The sequence below is a fragment of the Microtus ochrogaster genome, linkage group LG1 (genome assembly GCF_000317375.1).
Source record: "Microtus ochrogaster isolate Prairie Vole_2 linkage group LG1, MicOch1.0, whole genome shotgun sequence".
Classification (NCBI taxonomy): domain Eukaryota; kingdom Metazoa; phylum Chordata; class Mammalia; order Rodentia; family Cricetidae; genus Microtus; species Microtus ochrogaster.
Window position 1 is genome coordinate 55,120,966 of NC_022027.1, and position 18,243 is coordinate 55,139,208.

At 47.6% G+C, this 18,243-nt stretch overlaps 1 protein-coding gene across 5 annotated transcripts in view; it reads left to right on the forward strand.

Moving 5' to 3' along the window:
- The window catches only part of Lrrc8d (leucine rich repeat containing 8 VRAC subunit D), a 108,070-nt gene that overhangs the window by 10,267 nt on the left and 79,560 nt on the right, over nucleotides 1-18,243 (forward strand). For 3 of the 5 annotated variants that reach the window (XM_026785197.1, XM_026785198.1, XM_005359630.3), the window contains one exon: nucleotides 15,556-15,704. The gene's annotated coding sequence lies outside the window, so the exon portion shown is untranslated. Of the gene's footprint in view, nucleotides 1-14,990; nucleotides 15,234-15,555; nucleotides 15,705-18,243 lie in introns of those variants that run through there. The other 2 variants (XM_026785199.1, XM_026785200.1) reach the window with 2 other exon arrangements.

The following is an 18,243-nucleotide window of genomic DNA, read 5'->3' on the forward strand; positions in this document are numbered from 1 at the left end:
TGTGTGTGTGTGTGTGTAAGGTATGCTTGCGGAGGCTGGCGGTCATTGCTAGTTGTCTTCCTCACCTGCCTAGGTTTTGAGACGGGAGTTTACAGATGGGCTAGACTAGCTCTGGTAAACGTCAGGGGCCAGTCCGTCTCTGCACTCCCCCCCCCTCTGTGCTGGGATAGCACATGGGTACTGTCACACCTGGCTTTTGTGTGAGCTGGGAATCCAACAGGTCTGTGTGTTTGCTCAGTAGGCTTCTTATCACTTGAGCGTCTCCTGAGCCCCCAGAGAGTAATTTTAAGCCACCTAATTGTAGGTGTTTTTCTAGTCATCTTTATTCATGGTGGGATGCCACACTAGGACATAGTAAGCATACTCCTCGTAAGTAGACCTGACTTCACAATACCCGCTGTAAGGGAACAGTGTGACTGCCAAGGGGGCGTGTCTTTCTGGGATAAATGCTGTAACACACAGGTGTGTTAAAACATGATCTACCCAAGCAATATGTATCTCTCCATACAACTATGTCGTACGCAATCTGCTTCATTTATACAGCTTATACTCTTTGTGGCTTGCATCTTACTGTGTTGTGGTTGTACAGTTTTATTTGTTACTGTATGCGTGGGCCCTGTGTGTCCGACACAGAATAGCTCCTGTGGCAGGCATGTTACCTAATGCTGTTTCCCCACCTCCATTATTTTTGTTGTTTTTATTTTTTTTCTTCCTTTTAAAACATTTCTTTTTCTGAGGCTGGCCTCGAACCCTGTCCTCCTGTGTCTGCCTGTCGGTTGCACTCCCAGACCTGTGTGAGCATGCCCAGCCTGTTTGCATTCATTGCGCTTAGATACAGTTATACTGGAGTGAGTTCATACAGTCAAATTTCCTATCTGGACAGTTTCAGGTTTCAGACTTACATTTAGTCAGCCATGAGGTGCAATTGGAAAGTGGATGGTTACATATTTTGCAAATATATGTATCCTTTTTATATACATAGGCACATAGATACAGGCACGCACACATTTTTCTCTTTTTTTTTTTTCTTTCCCACTTTCAGGACAGGGTTTCTCTGTGTAGCCCCGGCAGTCCTGGAACTGGCTCTGTAGGTCAGGCTGGCCTCGAACTCACAGAGTTCAGCCTGCCTCTGCCTCCGGAGGAGTGGAGGCCAAGGGACACCCTGTGGATTCAGTTATCTCCTTCCACTTTATTGAGGGCTCCAAAACCAAACTCTCGGCAGGCTTTTGCTGCAAGCTCTTTTACCCACTGAGCCATATCACTAGTCCCTTTAGCTTAATTCTTTTAAAATGGTTTTCTGTTACAAAGCAATTCTCTTTCTGCTTAGTTCTAAATTACTTTTTTTTTCTGGGTAGATTGTATGCCAAGTAGGAGTTTCATAATTGTGTTGTTAATTTTTGCATGAGGAAGAGACACGTGTGGGAGGGTAGAGCAAGAGGTGTCTCTGGGAAATACCAAGGCACATCGTGCCTAGGAGCATCTTCTGAGATGCTGTGGCAGTTAGGGTCTCATCTCTGCGGAGGGTGATCTGGAGTGAGGTGGGGAGCGAGGAGCGCTGGGAGGAGGTGGGCTCGCTCAAGAGGGTCCCTCTGTGGCTCTGTGCCCTGTCAGTATGTGAGCCAGATTTCTGAGTTTTCACTGGAAGCCAAAATCTGGATTCTTTTGTAAAATCTGATTTTAAAAGGTTAGCTAATTCAACATTTCAAATAAGAACTTCCTGTAGACGAAACAAAAATAGTGATGTGGGATGGAGAGTCTGGGCGGAGAAGCCCTTAGTAGTGGATAGCCTGTGGCCAGATGCACTGGAGGCCTGGGATTGGAATAGGAGAACAGTACGCTTGAGTTTCCTAAGGTCCTGGCTAGCCTGGACCTCCCTGTGGCTACCAGGATGGCCTTGAAATTGGAGCAAAATGCGGAAGTACAGGCTTTTCCTTGCACAGCCTGCTCACTTTTAAAAATCTAGTCAATTTGTATTGTGGGAGCCTAGGCAGTTTGGATGCTCACCTTACTAGACCTGGATGGAGGTGGGTGGTCCTTGGACTTCCCACAGGGCAGGGAACCCTGATTGCTCTTTGGGCTGACGAGGGAGGAGGACTTGATGGGGGAGGGAAATAGGAGGTGGTGGCGGGGAGGAGGCAGAAATCTTTAATAAATAAATAAATTAAAAAAAAATAAAGCACCAGGAGAAAAAAAAATCCAGTCAAAACTTGGTATCATCCCTTTGTTTTACCAACATACCACACAAGTTGGAGCCAGAGAATGTACATACCTGCATACGTGTGTGTGTGTGTGTGTGTACATGCGCACGCATGCACACACACTGTCGCAGACAGTTGAACAAAGCTTGAATGTGTCAGTTCCAATCCTTACATTTGGGTGTGTGTCCTTTTGCAGGGACTGGCCTGAAGGCATAGCAGGTGCTGGGGGAAATCCCTAGACACTAGTTCTGAACTTGAAGGAGAGAACATCCCAGCCCTTCCTGCTGACTGGGTACCTCTGTGTGAGACAGACTCATCCTCAGATCTGTGTTTTGGCTAGCTTGGTGCTCCTGTTTTCACCTTTGTATCTGCTCTGGGAACCCTGATGTGGTTGAACTATGCTCATCTGTATATACACTCTGGAAGAAAAGAGGGCAGAGTATTTTGGGAGATCTCTCAACTAGCCAAGTTCAGAAGCCTAGTGCAAGGATTTCTCAGGGCATGCCCCCCCCCCCAACTCTCAGTCATCCCCAGTGGCTAATGTACTGTTTCCTGGAAAGGGAGCCTTGTATCAGCTGGCTATATTCCTAAACCTTAGCAGTGATACTGCAGTGTGAAGTTGATCTGTCCTTTCCAAGTGGAATAACTTTCAATTATTCTTTCTTTCCTCTTCCTTCCTTCCTTCCTTCCTTCCTTCCTTCCTTCCTTCCTTCCTTCCTTTCTTTCTTTCTTTCTTTCTTCTCTCTCTCTCCTCTCTCTTTCTCATGTAGTACTAACTAGCCCCCTTTTTAAAACCTATTGTGAAAGAGTTTTATTTTACGTGTATAAGTACTTTGCATATGCACATATGTCTGCATACTACATGTATGCCTGATGCCCTCCGAGATCAAAGGAGGGCATTGGATCTCTTGTTGTGAGCTGCCGAATGGGTGCTGGGACTCGAACCTTGGTCCACCGGAAGAACAGCAAGCCCTGAGCCATCTCTCTGGTCCTAACTTTGGATCCTTCTGCCTCTTATCTCCCAAGGGCGGTGGTGACAGCTGTGTGTTACCACATCCTGTTTCTGTGGTGCTGGGATGGATCTTGTGTGTTTTCTAGGCAGGCGCTCCAGCCGATTTGAATCAGCCATTTTAATTTTCAGTGTTCCAACGGCTTTAGAATGGCTGCCTTTGAAAATGCTTCAGCGCATGGCATAGGTCGTGCAGGAAGGATTTGGGGCGGGTATTTTTCTTCCCTCTCATTATGAAACCAGTTTGTGGTTTCGGGAGAATGGGAGCATTCTTTGCTCGTAGGGAGTCAAGCTTGTAAAGGGGACATGACAGAGTAAAAGGCTGAACAAGAACCCCCTTGAAGCTCCTGGCAAGGTGAAATCGCGAACACCGAAACAAGAACCCACGCCCAGTGCCTAATCTGGAAGTGCCCAGAGGAAAGGCTGGGGCAGGCCTGGTGCCCGCTGGGGCCTAGGGCACTTTGTAGATAGATTCGCTCATACTCTGCTCAACCCTCCCTGGTTTGTAGTCGAAGCAACCAAGGCCAGGCTGGCTCTTCAGCCTGGCTGCTCCGCCCAGTCACCCCAAACAGCCAAGTAATTCAAGGTCACATAGTTAAGTGTCCGAGCTGTGATTTGAACCCAAGCAGGCTGACTTTAGGCTCCTGGCTTGCTTTATTGTTATTTTGTTGTTGTTCATATCATGTTATTTATTTATTTGTTTGTTTATTGATTTTTTTTTTTTTAGGCAGGCTCTCACTCTGCTTAGGCTGCTGTCTAGCCCAGCAGTCCTTGAACGCTCAGTGATTCTGCTGCCTCAGCTTCCCTGGGAGTCGTGGGGTTGCAGGTATGGGTTGCCAGTGCTTTGCTTTCGAATTTGCACAGCATATTTTTCTGACTTTCCATACCACCTCAGTCTTGACATCATCAGAGTCTGGTGAGAAAGAAGAGACTCCTATGCCTCCCCTCCGGCCTCTTCCCCAGACCAACCAGCAAATGAAATAGAGCTAGAACAGGAACCCTGCCCCAGACCGAGGGCTGATCATATAAGGTTGTATTGAGAGCCTGGTTGCTGTGACAACCCTCATCCCTGGCAAGGAATTATTTTCAAGAACACAAAACCTGCCTTGTTTTACCTGTCTTTCACAAGAGTGCATTTGGTGAGCTTCCAAGGGTATTTTAAAATCGCCCTGTACAGTTGGTGTGAGCTGTGGCAAAGACCTGGGCTTTGGAGCCTAAGGAACGGGGATTCTGAGCTTGCTTTCTCCTCTTGCGTGACCTTGGCTGTCTGCAAACTTGAGTTTCCTCTTCCGTGAGTGGGGGTGGGAACTCATCACAATAGTGTGGCTGGCTCAGCCAGGGTTAGGGGCTTCTGTACGCAGCAGTATTTTATCAACAACCAAAGCCACACGTGTTGGATGATGAGCTGCTCAACGCAGCCTTTGTGAGCCTTGGAATTCATTTCCCCGTAGCAAGTGGGGCGGTGGGAGGCTTGATGGGCGGGTAACATGCTGAACTGAGCGTGTTTCTTTCAGTCCGTCTTTACCTGTGTGACTGTGGACCGGAGTGTAGGTGTTGACTCCGTTTCTGGCCTCCTCTTTCTTGGTTTCTCTCCCCCTCCTTCTCTGGGCTGGCCTCCAGTTTCCCCACAAAGGGCTGTTTGTTTTAGGGTGAAGCAGGCGATTCTCTGGGCAGCAGCCCTGGCTGCAGGCAGTTACTGTAGATCAGAGAGAAAAGCCAGGCTGGAGTGGGAGGGGAATTGATGGGGCTTGTTCCTTAAAACTTGGGACATTGATGTGTTTTATTTTTTCCTCCTTGAAGGAAAGCAAGGAATGGCTTCTCAATGGCAATGCTATTAAGTGCTCTTCAGAGCCGAACAAAGCCGAGGGAGGAGAAAGGGCTTACAGAGGTCCCTGTGTATGACTTTGGAAGCCCTCCTCTTCTTCCTTCCCTTCCTCCTCCTCTTCCTTCTTCCCTTCCTCCTCTTCCTTTATTCTTCTGTTTCCCTCCCTTCCTTTTATGTCGAGAGACCATAAGTTTGTTGAAGGTCACTTTGTGTGCAGTGCACTTCAGCCAGAAAGGAAGTCATGGAAACACTAATGACAGCCGTCATGGCTGTGATGCATTTTGTCCAGACTCACCATGTTCTCTCCCCTCAGTCCTGAAGGTCAGTGCTATTACTCTCCCATGTCCGGTTAAGAGCACTGGCTGCTCTTCCAGAGGACTCAGGTTCAATTCCCAGCACCCACATGACCTCTCTCAACTGTCTGTAACTCCAGTTCTAGGGAATCTGATACCCTCACACAGACAGACGAGACACCAGTGCACATAAAATAAAAATAAATCTTAAGAAAAATAAATTGATTAAAAAAAATTGTAGTTGTATTGATATGCGTACTCTTGCACGTATATGCCAATCAGTCGCTGTCAGTGTGTGGGGTTAGAAGACAACGTTGGGGAGCCAGTCCTCTCCTACTGTGGGCTCTGGGGATCGAACTCAGGTCTCCAAGTGTGTGTGGAAAACATTTTTACCTGCTGAGGCATCTTTTAGCTTTTTGAGACAGAGTCTCCTGTAACTCAGGCTGGCCTTGAAGTCCTGACGTCTACTTTTGCCTCTCCTGCTGGGATTCAGGTGTGCACCATGCCCCTCCACATTCTTGAGAAAAGGTCTGATTTACTCTGGTGTCATTATTGGCTGTAGGAGAGAGGAAGTGGTGTGTTGGCTGGAGCAGTTAGTGGGTAGTTCCTGTGGGTCCCCTGGGGATTATCTAAATGCGCAGATTCCACAGGACCCCTGCTGCCGGTCTGAGACTGTAGATCTGAGGAAGGCCTGGGAAATGTGTGTGTGTGTGTACACACTTGCTCATGTGGCCACACACATTTGGGGGCCAACAGTGTCTTTGCGAGGCATTTTTTTCCATTGGTCTCCACCTTATCTTTTGAGATTGGGATTCTAACTGGATTGGTCGCTCATGAATAAACTAGACTAGACTGGTTATGCCATCAAGTTCCGGGGATCCAGCTGCTGTGTCTGCCAACCCCCTACTCCCATCCCCATATTACAGATGTGTGTCTGTGCCTCGATTTTTTCCCCCTGTGTGGATGCTGGAGAACTCAGCTTTAGTCCTCATACTTGGAAAAGAGGCTCTTTAGTGACCGAGCCACTTCCCAGGCCCGTGCTGTGCTTTTTATCCCCTGTAAACGTAAATACGTAGTAATTTCAGAGCGCTGTCATTGGACAGGGTTTTCATGTGTGTTTTCCCACTCCAGTCTGGAATCTAGCGTGGCTCTTCTTTTCAGATCATCGTGTTAAATTTCTCCCCTTTTTCGTTTATCAGAAGGAAATGGAAGATGGGAGATTTACTGTTGATCATCCGGCTTCCTTGACTATCACACAGTATGCCTTCTGGAGTCCTGCCTGCATTTCAGTCCCTAGCTGTCACTCGCTGGTTGTGGACCATGACAAAGTGACATGTCTTTCTTTAAAATGAAGATGTGAGTGTGTGATTAGTGGTGAGGATACTTTATAAATCGTGTTCCTGGTTCAAAGTTAGCTGCCGCTGTGGTTGTCAGGTGTTCCTTCCTGGATTTCTTGGGGAGGTCTGTCCTTTTGAAAAGAGCCGAGAAAACCACCTTGGAGAGTGTGGAGAGTGGCGAGCACACTGGGAAGTTTTGATCCACCGCAGTGCCCTTCTTCCAGGGCTTTTGTTTTCTAGACATGCTTTGCTTACATAAGCAAGCCTGCTGGGATATAGTGGAGCCCATATCCCTGGGTAGAGGGAGGGGGCTTTCCTTACCCATTCTTATTTATCAGTTCATTATCAGTTTCTTAGAAGCTCCAAGATGCTCACTTACATATTTCCTGTGACCCACTGAACACAGGCCATTAAGAGACCTTTCCCTTCTCTTCCTTCCTTTCCTTTCTCTTCCTTTCCTTTCTCTTGTCAGGGTCTCATTATGTAGCTCTGGCTGACCAGAAACTAGCTATGAGACCAGGCTGGCCACAGACTCACAGATGTCGGCTTCAGTTTCCTATGTGCTGGGAGTAGAAACGTTTCTCTGTGACTGGCCTACTCTTCTCTTTTGAACTTTGTAGCAACTGCTAACATTTGCTGCAAGATTGTAGCTCAGTGTGGCCTTGAACTTCTTAAGCAGCCAAGGATGAGTACCACGCCCAGTTTATACTCCCCAGGGGACCAGAGCCGGAGCCTCGTGAATCACAGGCAGATACACCACAAACTGAAAAACAGTTCCAGCCCCCTCAACTGCTAAGTTTTGAAATATAAGTTTTGCTGGGAAGGTAAACAGTCCTATCAAGGGAGAAGCTATTTTTTAGCATTAAAAAAATCAGAAATGATAATTTATGCTTAAAAAAACAAGGTTAGTTTAAGTTTTTGCTCTCCCTTCCCTGTCTCTGCTGCCCTTCATCTGTCCCGACATGCATCTGCAAACCAATTCTCATGACCTCCAGTCCCAGCCACGTTTGTACTGAGCCAGACACACACCGTCTGATCTTCATTCAGTCTGTGAGCCCTTCTTTTTGTAGGGCTTTGCTAAGCAACTCTTTCGCTAAAGGGATGTCATTTGTCACAGAACTTTCCTTGGGATAGATGGTTAGTAGGGTTGTGTTCGATGGTGATCAGCCTTGGTTCCTGCAGTTTAAAACATTTCACTTCATTCTCTGGTGTCTTGGCATTTTGGGGCTAGAAACAGTTACTTCGCATGGACACCTTCAGCCTCTCTTTTGCAGATTAAAGGAGACAACACTGCGTCAGATTATTCCCTGTAGTCTCTGTTAATTTAACAACCCTCCCACCCTGGCTTGCCCTCATTTGCCCTTTCTACACCTCCCAAATTAATGTTATGTGCTAATTTGATCATACCAATGTGAACAATTTCTAAGTTACTTAGAGATCAAATGCTATTTCTGGCTCTTTTCTTCCTCTGTCTAGTAAATGTATCCCCTGCCTCTGCCCAGGCTGCCCCATTGCTTTGTTGTCTAGTTGATCAGGTATCCTGACTTCTCAGGACACTGTATCAACTCTTAATAAGATCTGAGCATGCGTGGTTTTGTGGTTTATAGTTCGCCTGGCTCCCTGCAGTTACTCGTCCAGCTGCCTCAAGCCTAGCATCCTGACAGTTCTGTCTTCTGGTTTTGCCTTGCTGTAGATATCTTATCTTCACTTTCTTTTCATTGTTTTTTATTCTGTAACTTTGATCAGACTCGGGATTTTTGCTCTTTGGAAGCTTTCTTCGCAGCTCCCTGCAGTTCCATTGTTGCCATAGAAAGGAAAATTGGGGGCTTTCATCCTACTCGTAACCCGTGACACTGGACCTGCTCATCTGGGGTGTCCTGTTGGTAATTTGTTAAATTTTAGATAGCTGGTCAAATGTTTATCTCAACCCTCTGGAGATAGCAGGCAGAGGCAGGAGGGTGTCTGTGAGTTGGACTGAGTTGAACAATAGCCTGGTCTACATAGTGTGTTCCAGGCAGCTGGAGTCACAGTGAGACATTGTTTCGAGAAGACAGAAACAAAACAAAATGCCAGCCAGGGTGTGCAGTTCTGGGACATGCTAGCAGTGTGACTTGGGACAAACTTAATATTTTTGTCTGTTTCCTGACACCTTATCAAGATAATTCTGCAGGGCTGTTGGAGGCTGTGAATGATGTAATACATTGTGACGTGATTGCCATTTTTAAGCCAGAGTTAGTGTTTGAAACATTGACCATCTGGCTGGGTGTAGTGGCACACATCATTCATCTTGGCACTTGGAAGGTAGAGGCAGGCAGAGCTCTGTAAGTTTAAGGCCAGCCTGCTGTATGTAGTGAGTTCCAGAACAGCTCAGAGCTACACAGAGAAAACCTGTCTCAAAAAACCATAAACAAACAAATAAACAAACAAATCAAACGTTCACCATCAGCTTTCAAAAGTTTATAATATAGTTTTTGGGCTTGCCTGGGCACTTTTATTTTTATTTACGACGGCTGTTCCATTGAAAGTAAAAGGGATGAAAACCAATCTGTTTAACTCTGTTCCCTGGGCTTTTCACAGTCCGTGTTTCTTCCTGTAGTCTTTGCGGCAGTAGGTGATGAAGATTGGTTGTTGTCAAGATAGTGTTGTGTGTACCTTATTCCCTGTCATCTTCTGCATTTGCTACTCCTACCTCTTATGTGTGGTTGGCTATGTTAGCTCCTTGTACGCACATAAACCCAGTCTTTATTATTATATTTCCTGGGGATTGCTAGGTATCTGTTTCTGTGCATGCCTCCAGCCCTCGGAACTTGTGACCTTCCTGTCTCTGCTTTCTGAGCTGAGATCGTAGGTACACACAGTTTTATAAAAAAGTCATTTTAAGAGACTTGGTGCCTTAGCAATGATCATGATACCTGTTAGGCTTGTTAGGACAAATTATTTTTAAGTTGCTTGGGTTTGAAGTAAATTGCTTTAGAGGTAAGAACGCACCGAGGAAATGAAAACAGTTCTTCCCAGAAGGAAGCTGAGATACCCAGCGTTGAAGGAGGATGCTCAGCGCACACGGTCAGCAGCCAGCAGACAAGCCAGTGTTCCCTGTGATGTCTTTCCGGGAGCATTTTGTTTGAGGGTATTTGGATTTAGTGAAACTTTTGCGACATCTTTTTTGTTATTGCTGAGATCTTTTTGGTTTTTGGAATAGGGCCTTATGCAGCCCACAATGGCCTCAGACTTGATGTGTGGGAGAGAATTCTCTTGAACTTCTGGTCCTCCTGTCTGTCTCCAGGCACTAGGACTACAGGTGTGGGCCACCACATGCTGTCTAACTTTTGTCCTCCTTTATCCTCCTGTATTACCCTCAAAATCAGAGACATTGACCTACCAACTAGAGTGAGAAAGGACACGCACTACAGTGTGTTACAGTTTTGTCCGTCACGGTTTATTGCAGGACATGTCTTATTACTTAAATAAAAGGATGCTTGGCCGCATCAACATCTACATCTTGAATCACATCTGCATCTGCTGGTGCCATGACAACCTAGAATCAGTTGTCAGTTGCAAAATAAACAGTCATGCTTTCAGGTTTACCAATATTTGCCAAAACAATGAGGAGTCGAGGCAACTGTTACAAGTTATGATTTACTCATTCCGTGGGTTTGTTTACTTTTCGAGGTGAGGTCATGCCCTGTAGCCCAGGCTGGTGAAGTTTGTAGCAGTTCTTCTGGCGTTCCCAGTCCCGATTGTGCCTCCAAGCCAGCACCAGATTATTGTTGTAAAAGTGAGGGTTTTGTTTTTATCCTGAGTAAAAGATACATGGCACATAGCTACAGACAAAGTATACCCACACATTTCTGTCCACTTAAAAGGAGGAGGGCTAGACCCCAGGTGCGTGTGAGCTCGCTAACCCTCTGCTTTAGGAAACCAATCAGCATTGTGTGCACATGGTGCCCGTAACACCTGCAGGCAAACTCTTCACACACAGAATAAAAATAAGTTAAAAAGAAAAGAAAATTGTCTGTGGTCCCCTGCTTCTGCTGAGCTCTTCCTGCCCAGGCACTTGGGAGACTTCTGTGAGGTAGGTTGGTCTGGGATATTGAGGCCTGTGGGTGTGTATTAATTTTCTTCGAAGTCAGGAGATTCATGACTCTTGGATTTGGAGGCTGAGAATACCCAGCTCTTAAAAAGAGATTTGCAGCCCCGTGTTCCACTTTGCCCGGGAAGGGACACTCATTCTGGCTCCATGAAGATGGTAATAGCTCTCTGGGGGACATGCCAGTTGAACCAGCCAGTTGGCTCGAGAACGGCTTCTTTGAAAGCCATAGGCCAGGACCTGCCTCGGTGCCAGGACCCACCTTCCCAGAAGGCACTGCTGCGTGCATCCTCCTGGAGGGAGGGCCGAGGCAGCCACATCTGCCGCGAGGGCCGTGGGGACAGAGGGCATCGCTTAGGGAACCAGACAGCTTGTCAGTTTTCGTCCTCACGAATGCAAACCCATCTGCCATTCTTTCTGATAGGCGCCCCGAGAAACCTTGTGGCAAACAGTTTCAACCTTCAAAGGGGTTCCTTGCTTAAGATGAAGAGCAAGCAGCATTGCTTTGGAAAGAAGATAACTGTTTAGAGCCTTTCAAAGGGCTTTGCCATGCCCTAGGTTGTGGTTTTGAGGGAGAGACGGCCTTCAAAGACCTCCCTTCTCCCTTAATTCCTGTAAAATCAGTGTTGTTACTCTTTGTTTTGAGACATGTAAGGAAGGCCTCAGCTTCTGACCCATCATCCACCTCTAAAGTGCAGGGATATTCAGGAGAGTGCCACCATGAGTGGCCCCACCATGAGCGGCCCCACCTTCATTTTGACCTACCTAGAAGCATGCTTTCTTGTTCTCTTTTGGTCACTCTGTGATTTCAGCTTTTTCCTCGTAGGGCAGTAGAAGAGGAAAGTGTTCTATGGTGCACAGACAGCTGAAGAACGACCGTACTGGGGTGGGGTGTGCTGTGCTGCACAGACCTGGTGCATGTTGGGGGTTTATCAGCATGCTGGAGACTGTTGCATTCAGTGGGACTATGTGTCATAGTTGTATTGGCGCTTACTGTTGACTTTTTATGTTAATGACTGAATAGACGTCTCCGATCTAGGGGAGATTTTAAAAAGCAAGATGGTTGATCTCAGTAGATCACATAGAAGTTAAGGCTCTAGGAGGCAATATGGCTGTTTCTTTGCCTTTTGTTTTTCATTTGTATGCAGGCATGTATGCTTGCATGTAGATACATATGTGTGGAGGTCAGAGGTCAACTACGCATGGTTCTTCGGCAGCCCTCCCTCCACCTTGCTTTTAGAGACAGTCTTTCCATGTGGGGCTTGGGGTTTACTGATTCTGCCAGGCTGGGTGACTTGCGAGTCACAGTGTCTTCCTGTCTAAAACTCTGGGATTACACTCTCTCGTCACCATGCCTGGCTTTTTACATGGGTACTGAGAATGGAATTCAGTCGGTACCCTACTGACCAAGGTATCTCTGAAGTCTCTGTCTCTCTCTCTGTGAGTTTTTAAAAAAGGTTTTTATATTTTATTTTAGATGTGTGTTTTGTCTGCATGTATGTTCGTGTATCATGTTCATGCCTAGTGCCCGAGAAGGCCAGAAGAGGGCATTGGAGACCCTGGAGTTACAGCTGGGTGAGAGCCACCATATGAGTGCTGGGAATTGAACCTGTGTCCTGTGAGAACACCCTATACTCTTACCTGCTGAGCCAGCTCTCCAGACCCTCCTTGGCGTTTTCTAGGAGTCATGTTGTTTTTCAGGAGTTGGTGGTAAACTCCTTTAATGCCAGAACTCAGGAGACCGGGGCAGGCAGATCTGCAAGTTCCTGGCCAGCCTAGTCTACATAGTGAGTTCCAGGCCAGCTACGGCTATATAGTGAGACCCTGCCCCCCCCCCAAAAGTTTGCTTTTCTTCAGGGATTATTATTTTGGACTCTTAGAGTTATAGTAAGTACCTGGAATGAAGACAGGGATAACAAAATGTTTTAAAGATGGAATTAAGTCCTTTAAAGCTGCTCCTGCTGATTTTTATTTGTTTGTTTGTTTTTGAGACAGGGTTCCTTTGTGGAATTATGTCCTTTAAAGCTGCTCCTGCTGATTTTTGTTTGTTTGTTTGTTTGTTTTTGAGACAGGGTTCCTTTGTGGAATTATGTCCTTTAAAGCTGCTCCTGCTGATTTTTATTTGTTTGTTTGTTTTTGAGACAGGGTTCCTTTGTGTATCCCTGCGTGTCTTGGCACTTACATTGTAGACTAGGCTGGCCTCAAGCTCACAGAGATCAGTCTGGTTCTGCCTCCTGAGTGCTTGGATTAAAGGTGTGTCTCACTATCCCTGGCTCAAAGCTTGTGATTGTTGACTGGTTTTAAACTGTGAGAGATTGTCAGCTAATGCCCGGTAGCCTTTTGGAAAGGAGCATTAAGTTTGTCAAAAGCATTGAAGGGCTGGGGTTTGTCTGGTTCAGCAGTGGGAAGTGGGTGGGTAGAACAGGCCTAAAAGCACTCTGAACCCCTCAGGAAAGTTTTAGAGATAAGCCCCCAATAGACTACTTGAGGAATAGCATGACTGTCAGATTCTTGTGGCCCCTCTGGCTAGTCTCTGCCATGTGAACCTCTAACGCTCCCACCTGTGCTGCTGCGGTGTCGTGAAGGAGAAGGGCGGGGCCGGAGAGATGCAGTTTGTGTTGTCGGCAGTTGTCTGCTTGTCATTACTGCCAGGATTCCTGATCACTTTGAAAGGTCTGTTTCATTCCTTAGCCTGTGTCAAGAGAGTAATAGCTGCATGCGACCGACAGATGAGTGTTCGAGCTGGAGGAAATGCACAGTGGGAAGCGGTTAGTCATTTTCCTAAAAACCTCAGGCAGGCATTCAACTCTGCAAGCAACATTTGGCTTCTTAAAATTTCCCCATTAGGGAAAAAGGAATTCACGGGACAAATATTTGCTAGTTAGGTTCTGTATTGGACAGACTTTGTACCTTGGCATGTGAGCGGCCATCAGAACCTCTTGAACTTTTGCTACCAAGTAACTATGAAAAGCCTCATAGAGCCAGCGCTGATTGTGGATGAGCGCACCGTGTCCCTTGCATGAGTCAAGGTACTTGCAAAGTCAGGTGGGTGACAAACCCAGCACGCCCCAGAATGGGAGCCAGAGAACTACAGGCTCCTTCCGAGACCAGGGATGGATCCCAGATGGTCTTGGAGCGCTTGGCTTTTCCCCTAGAACGCGCTATTGTCTTAGGAATTTAGTGTAGGGGAAATGACCCAGATTTTATACTTAGGAAGAACCCATATCCAGCTCTCCAGTGGACCATTCTGTTGGGGAGACTTCTTGACTCTGTTTACTCCTCTGGGAATATGGGAGCAAGGGTCTCCAGACCTGTTGGGAGATGCTAAGACCTTAGAGGGGAGTAAGATCTGTCGGGCACTGAGTAGGACTTCAATTTGTACCAGTTTCTTCCTGCTGTCAGAGTTTAGCTTTTTACATAGAATAATCAGTTTATTGTCTCGGTTCTGTTTTGGGTTTGGAAACAAGACCAGTTTATTGAAACCAACAGGCTGATATCACAACCTTCTTCTGTTAAGTGCCTGTTGCCTGAGAGGTCCCAGGTGCAGGGGCAAGCCGGTTGCAAACTCTGGCCAACTTCTGAAACTGGCGAGCTCTTGACTCTGGTAGATTTTGAGTCACCTGCTTACTTTTTTACAAATTAAAAAAAAAATTACAGTTATTTATTTGTATGCATGTGGACATTTGTGTGCCAAGGCACTCATGGAGGTCAGAGGACAAATTATGGAAATTGGTTCTCTCCTTCCACCTGTAGGCCTTGGCGGGTGTCTTTACTGCCGAGTCACCTCCACCCGCTGCATTCCCCCCCCCCCACGTACGCCTTAGTTTACTGCTCCGAAATCTCTTTAAGTCAGGGCCAGTCTGTAAAAGAGACTTGTCACCAAGCCTGGCCAGACCACCTAAGTTAGAGCCATGGGGTGGAAAGGGAGCACTGACTCTGAGCAGAGTCGTCAGACCGGCACACGTGCATCGCAGCACGCATGCGCCGCCCACCCTACCCCCCCTCCCCGCCATAAATTAATTTTTAAAAAATTTAAAAAATAGAAAAGGAAAAGAAGTCGGAGTTTGATCAAAATGAACGTGATGTCAGAACTTAAGAACTTTTCTGTGATTCGAAATCATTTAGAACAAAAGTTTACGGTAATGTTGGGGGGTGGGGGCGTGTGTCTCTGGTAAATGGACTGACGATCCGTGGTCTCAACGGAGACCCTAGGAGGAACTCAGCATATTTGCGGGGTGCCCCGCAACCCCACCCCGACTCCGTGACAGCTCTACTGCGGCAGCTGTGCGCACGCTTCTCTTTTTGAGTCAGCACCAGACAAGTAATTTCCCATCCTGAAGCCCTGCTGCGAGTGCTGGGATGTAGCTGCTAACTTCCCAGATTTGCATACTTGCAGCCTCCTCTCCCCTGGCAAAGCTCGGGTCTTGCCTGTATACCTTCCCGGAGGTGATTCTTCTCTTGGGAGGCGGAGGCTGGACCGGGAGGTGAGGCAGGAGGGAAGGGAAGACCGAGTGCAGGCTGCCTACCCCGAGGGAGCCTGGAGCGTGGTGGAGTCGGCGGCGGGGAGGTGCGCCCTGCAGCTCGGACTGGAGCGCTGGACCGGAGCCGCGGCCGGCAGGGGGAGGCCGGGCCCCGGGAAGCGAGCCGGGTGGTGCGGACCCCGGGGCCCGCGGGGCCATCGCGGGCTAGATGGCCGGTTATGCAAGCCGCTGCCCCTTGCTAGCCCACCAGCTCTCTCGCTTGCTCGCTGGGCGGCTGCTCCGCGCCCCCCTCGGCCAACACACTCTCTCGCTCTTTTTGAAACAGGAAGTGCACTGCTGACTGTAACGTGCTGCCGGCTCCCAGGATGGAGGAGTGAAGTCTCGCGTCGCAGCGGTTCCAGCCCCCGGAGCCCGCCCGCCAGCAGCCGAGTCCTCGAGAGCACCCTGAGGGAGCAGGGTGGCCACCTGGTCCAGGTGCGCGGGCCGGGGCGGGAAGGCGAGGGGTCTTCGCTCGCAGGGACTTTCTCGATCGCCTGTCCCTGCCACTATGTCCTCCTCCAGGAGGCTCTACCACTTTGTCGCCACCGCCCAGGTGTATGGGACGGGGCTGGAAAAGGGCAGCGCGGTTTGGGGACCTCTGGATGCTCCCCTAGATTGGCGCTCTCCAGGTTGGGCTGGCCCCTGGGGTGCCCTACGACTGTCTGGGCGGCCTCCTGAAGTCCCCAGCTGCCCTCACTACCCTCTCCAGCTGCTGCCCTGAGCAGCTGCTCTTTGTTCCTCTCTCGCTGGCCTGAGGTTGTCTAAATACCGTTCTGGGAAGCTTGGGGCTGTCGGGTGTCTGAAGTTGGTGTGAGGGAGTGGAGAAAGAAGGAGGAAGCTGATGGCTCTGGGCGAGGAGGAGTAAGGGAAGCTTGACAGCTAGGCTGGGAACCAACCGAGGAGGTGGGTTGCTTGTAGAGCCAGGCCATCACAAATTGAGGGAATTGGTAGTGCAGACACACGCGCCAGAGAAGTAGGGACCACAAGTGAGCGACAGCAGTTAGTTCTGAGGTGTTTAGTCTGGTGTCTGGCTCCTTACCTCTGCTGTGGTTTCACTCTGTGGAAACATGGAGCTTTATAAATATGAGCCAGACACTCTTAATTTATTAAAGTCCAGTTGTCACCAAGCTAAAATAAGAGATTGACTTTTCTCACACTCACGAGGCCGATAGAATTCCCTAGCCATGCCCTGTTTGGTTCCAGATGTTAGCAGAAGGAGAGTAAAATGCCTGGGAACAGGTGGGTTTATACTGTAGACTTCACACCTTCATTTCTGAAGATGCTCTTCCTCTGTGGACTTAGGTTGGCTTCTCCTTCACTGAAGGAGACGGCCTGGCGTTACTTGATGGCCCCTGTTTCTCCCCGAGAAATGGCTGTGTTGAGCAGGGTCACTAGGGAGCCACCTTGGCTGAGAAGGGCTGATGGGGTGGTTATTAGGACAGGTTCAGTGTGTGAGCAGCAGAGAAGACAGTCTCAACCTCTTAATTGTTTTGGAGGCTGCAGTTTAAACAGATGACAGGAGGGACGTGAGACTCGGCCAAAAGGAGGACCTTTTGCTGTGCGTACTTTGGTCCTTCATCTTTGGGGGCAAGCAGGCTTTCTCAAGAGGCAAGCTGATGACTGAATTCAGATCTATGCCACTCAGAGCACAGTCTCACCATGTAGTCTCGAGTGGCCAGGAGCCCAGAGATTTCCTGGCCTCTATCCCCCAAATGCTGGAATCAAAGACTTGTAACTTCATACACACCTAGTCTAATTATATCATTCTTATCCTGAAGATGTTACATCAAAATATATTTTTGCATAATTAATTTTGCTTTAAGAGAAGCTCTCAGATATGCCAATAAGTTTGTGCCCACCTTCTTTTTCATATCAACAGTTCGGAGAAAATTTCAATGATAATATCTCCGTATTTCGATGATTCTTCAGATTAAACATTTTTATCCTATTTATTTATTTTGTGTGACTCACAAAGGGCACAGCACACATGTGGAGGTCTGAGGACAAGTGGTAGGAGACATGTCTCTCCTTCCGTGTGGGTCCCCAGGGTCAGTTCAGATCATCAGGCTTGGTGGCAAGCACCTTTATCTGCTGGACCACTTGGCCAGTCCCAGAACATGAATGTCTTTAAAGATAGGTGTTTTGAGCACCTTAAAAATGTTGGCAGTTGGTATAATATAGCAACAGTAGCCAAAATATTTTTTTATGGCCCGAGCAGTTAATTTCCTCCTTGCTGCCTTGACTTGGGTTTGAATTGAATTGTATATTATCTGTATTTATGCCTCTTCTTCCAGATACACCGTAAGGATAAAAGCAAACCATTCAAGCCCCTCCCTCTTCCCTTTCTCTCCTTTTTTTCCTGCTGAGGATTGAACTCAGGACCTTGTGTGCGCTAAACAAACAGCCTTCCATGCACCTATACTTAATTTCACAAAAAATATTTCTGAAGGATGCACATGGCGGTTATTTTTCATATATTTATTCGAGTGTATGCGCTGCCCTCAGGTTTATTAATTGCTTGGTACTGTGCTTGTATCTGTTTGTCACTCTGCTTTAAGGTATGGTGAACTAGTTTGCTGACCCTCTGACGGGGTATAGTCCCACCTCAGTGGAGTTGGGGTTTTTTGTTTTGGTTTTTAAGATTTATTTTATTTCATGCATATGGGAATTTTGCCTGCATGTATGTATGTAAATATGTATGTATGTATACCATGTGTGTGCCAGGTACCTGTGGAGGTCAGAAGAAGGCCTCAAATCCCTTGGAACTGAACTTAGAGACAGTTGTGAGTCACCATGTGGCTGCTGGGAATTGAACCTGGGTCTTCTAGAAGAGCAGCAGTGCTTTTAACTCCTGAGCCTCTCTCCAGCGCCCCTCAGTAGAGTTTAAACTCAGAAGTAATACAGCCTTTTAGGTGTTCTTGTCTGTTTGCAGGGCTACTTTCTGTATCTTACCTGTAATCAGTGGGGTTCTGGC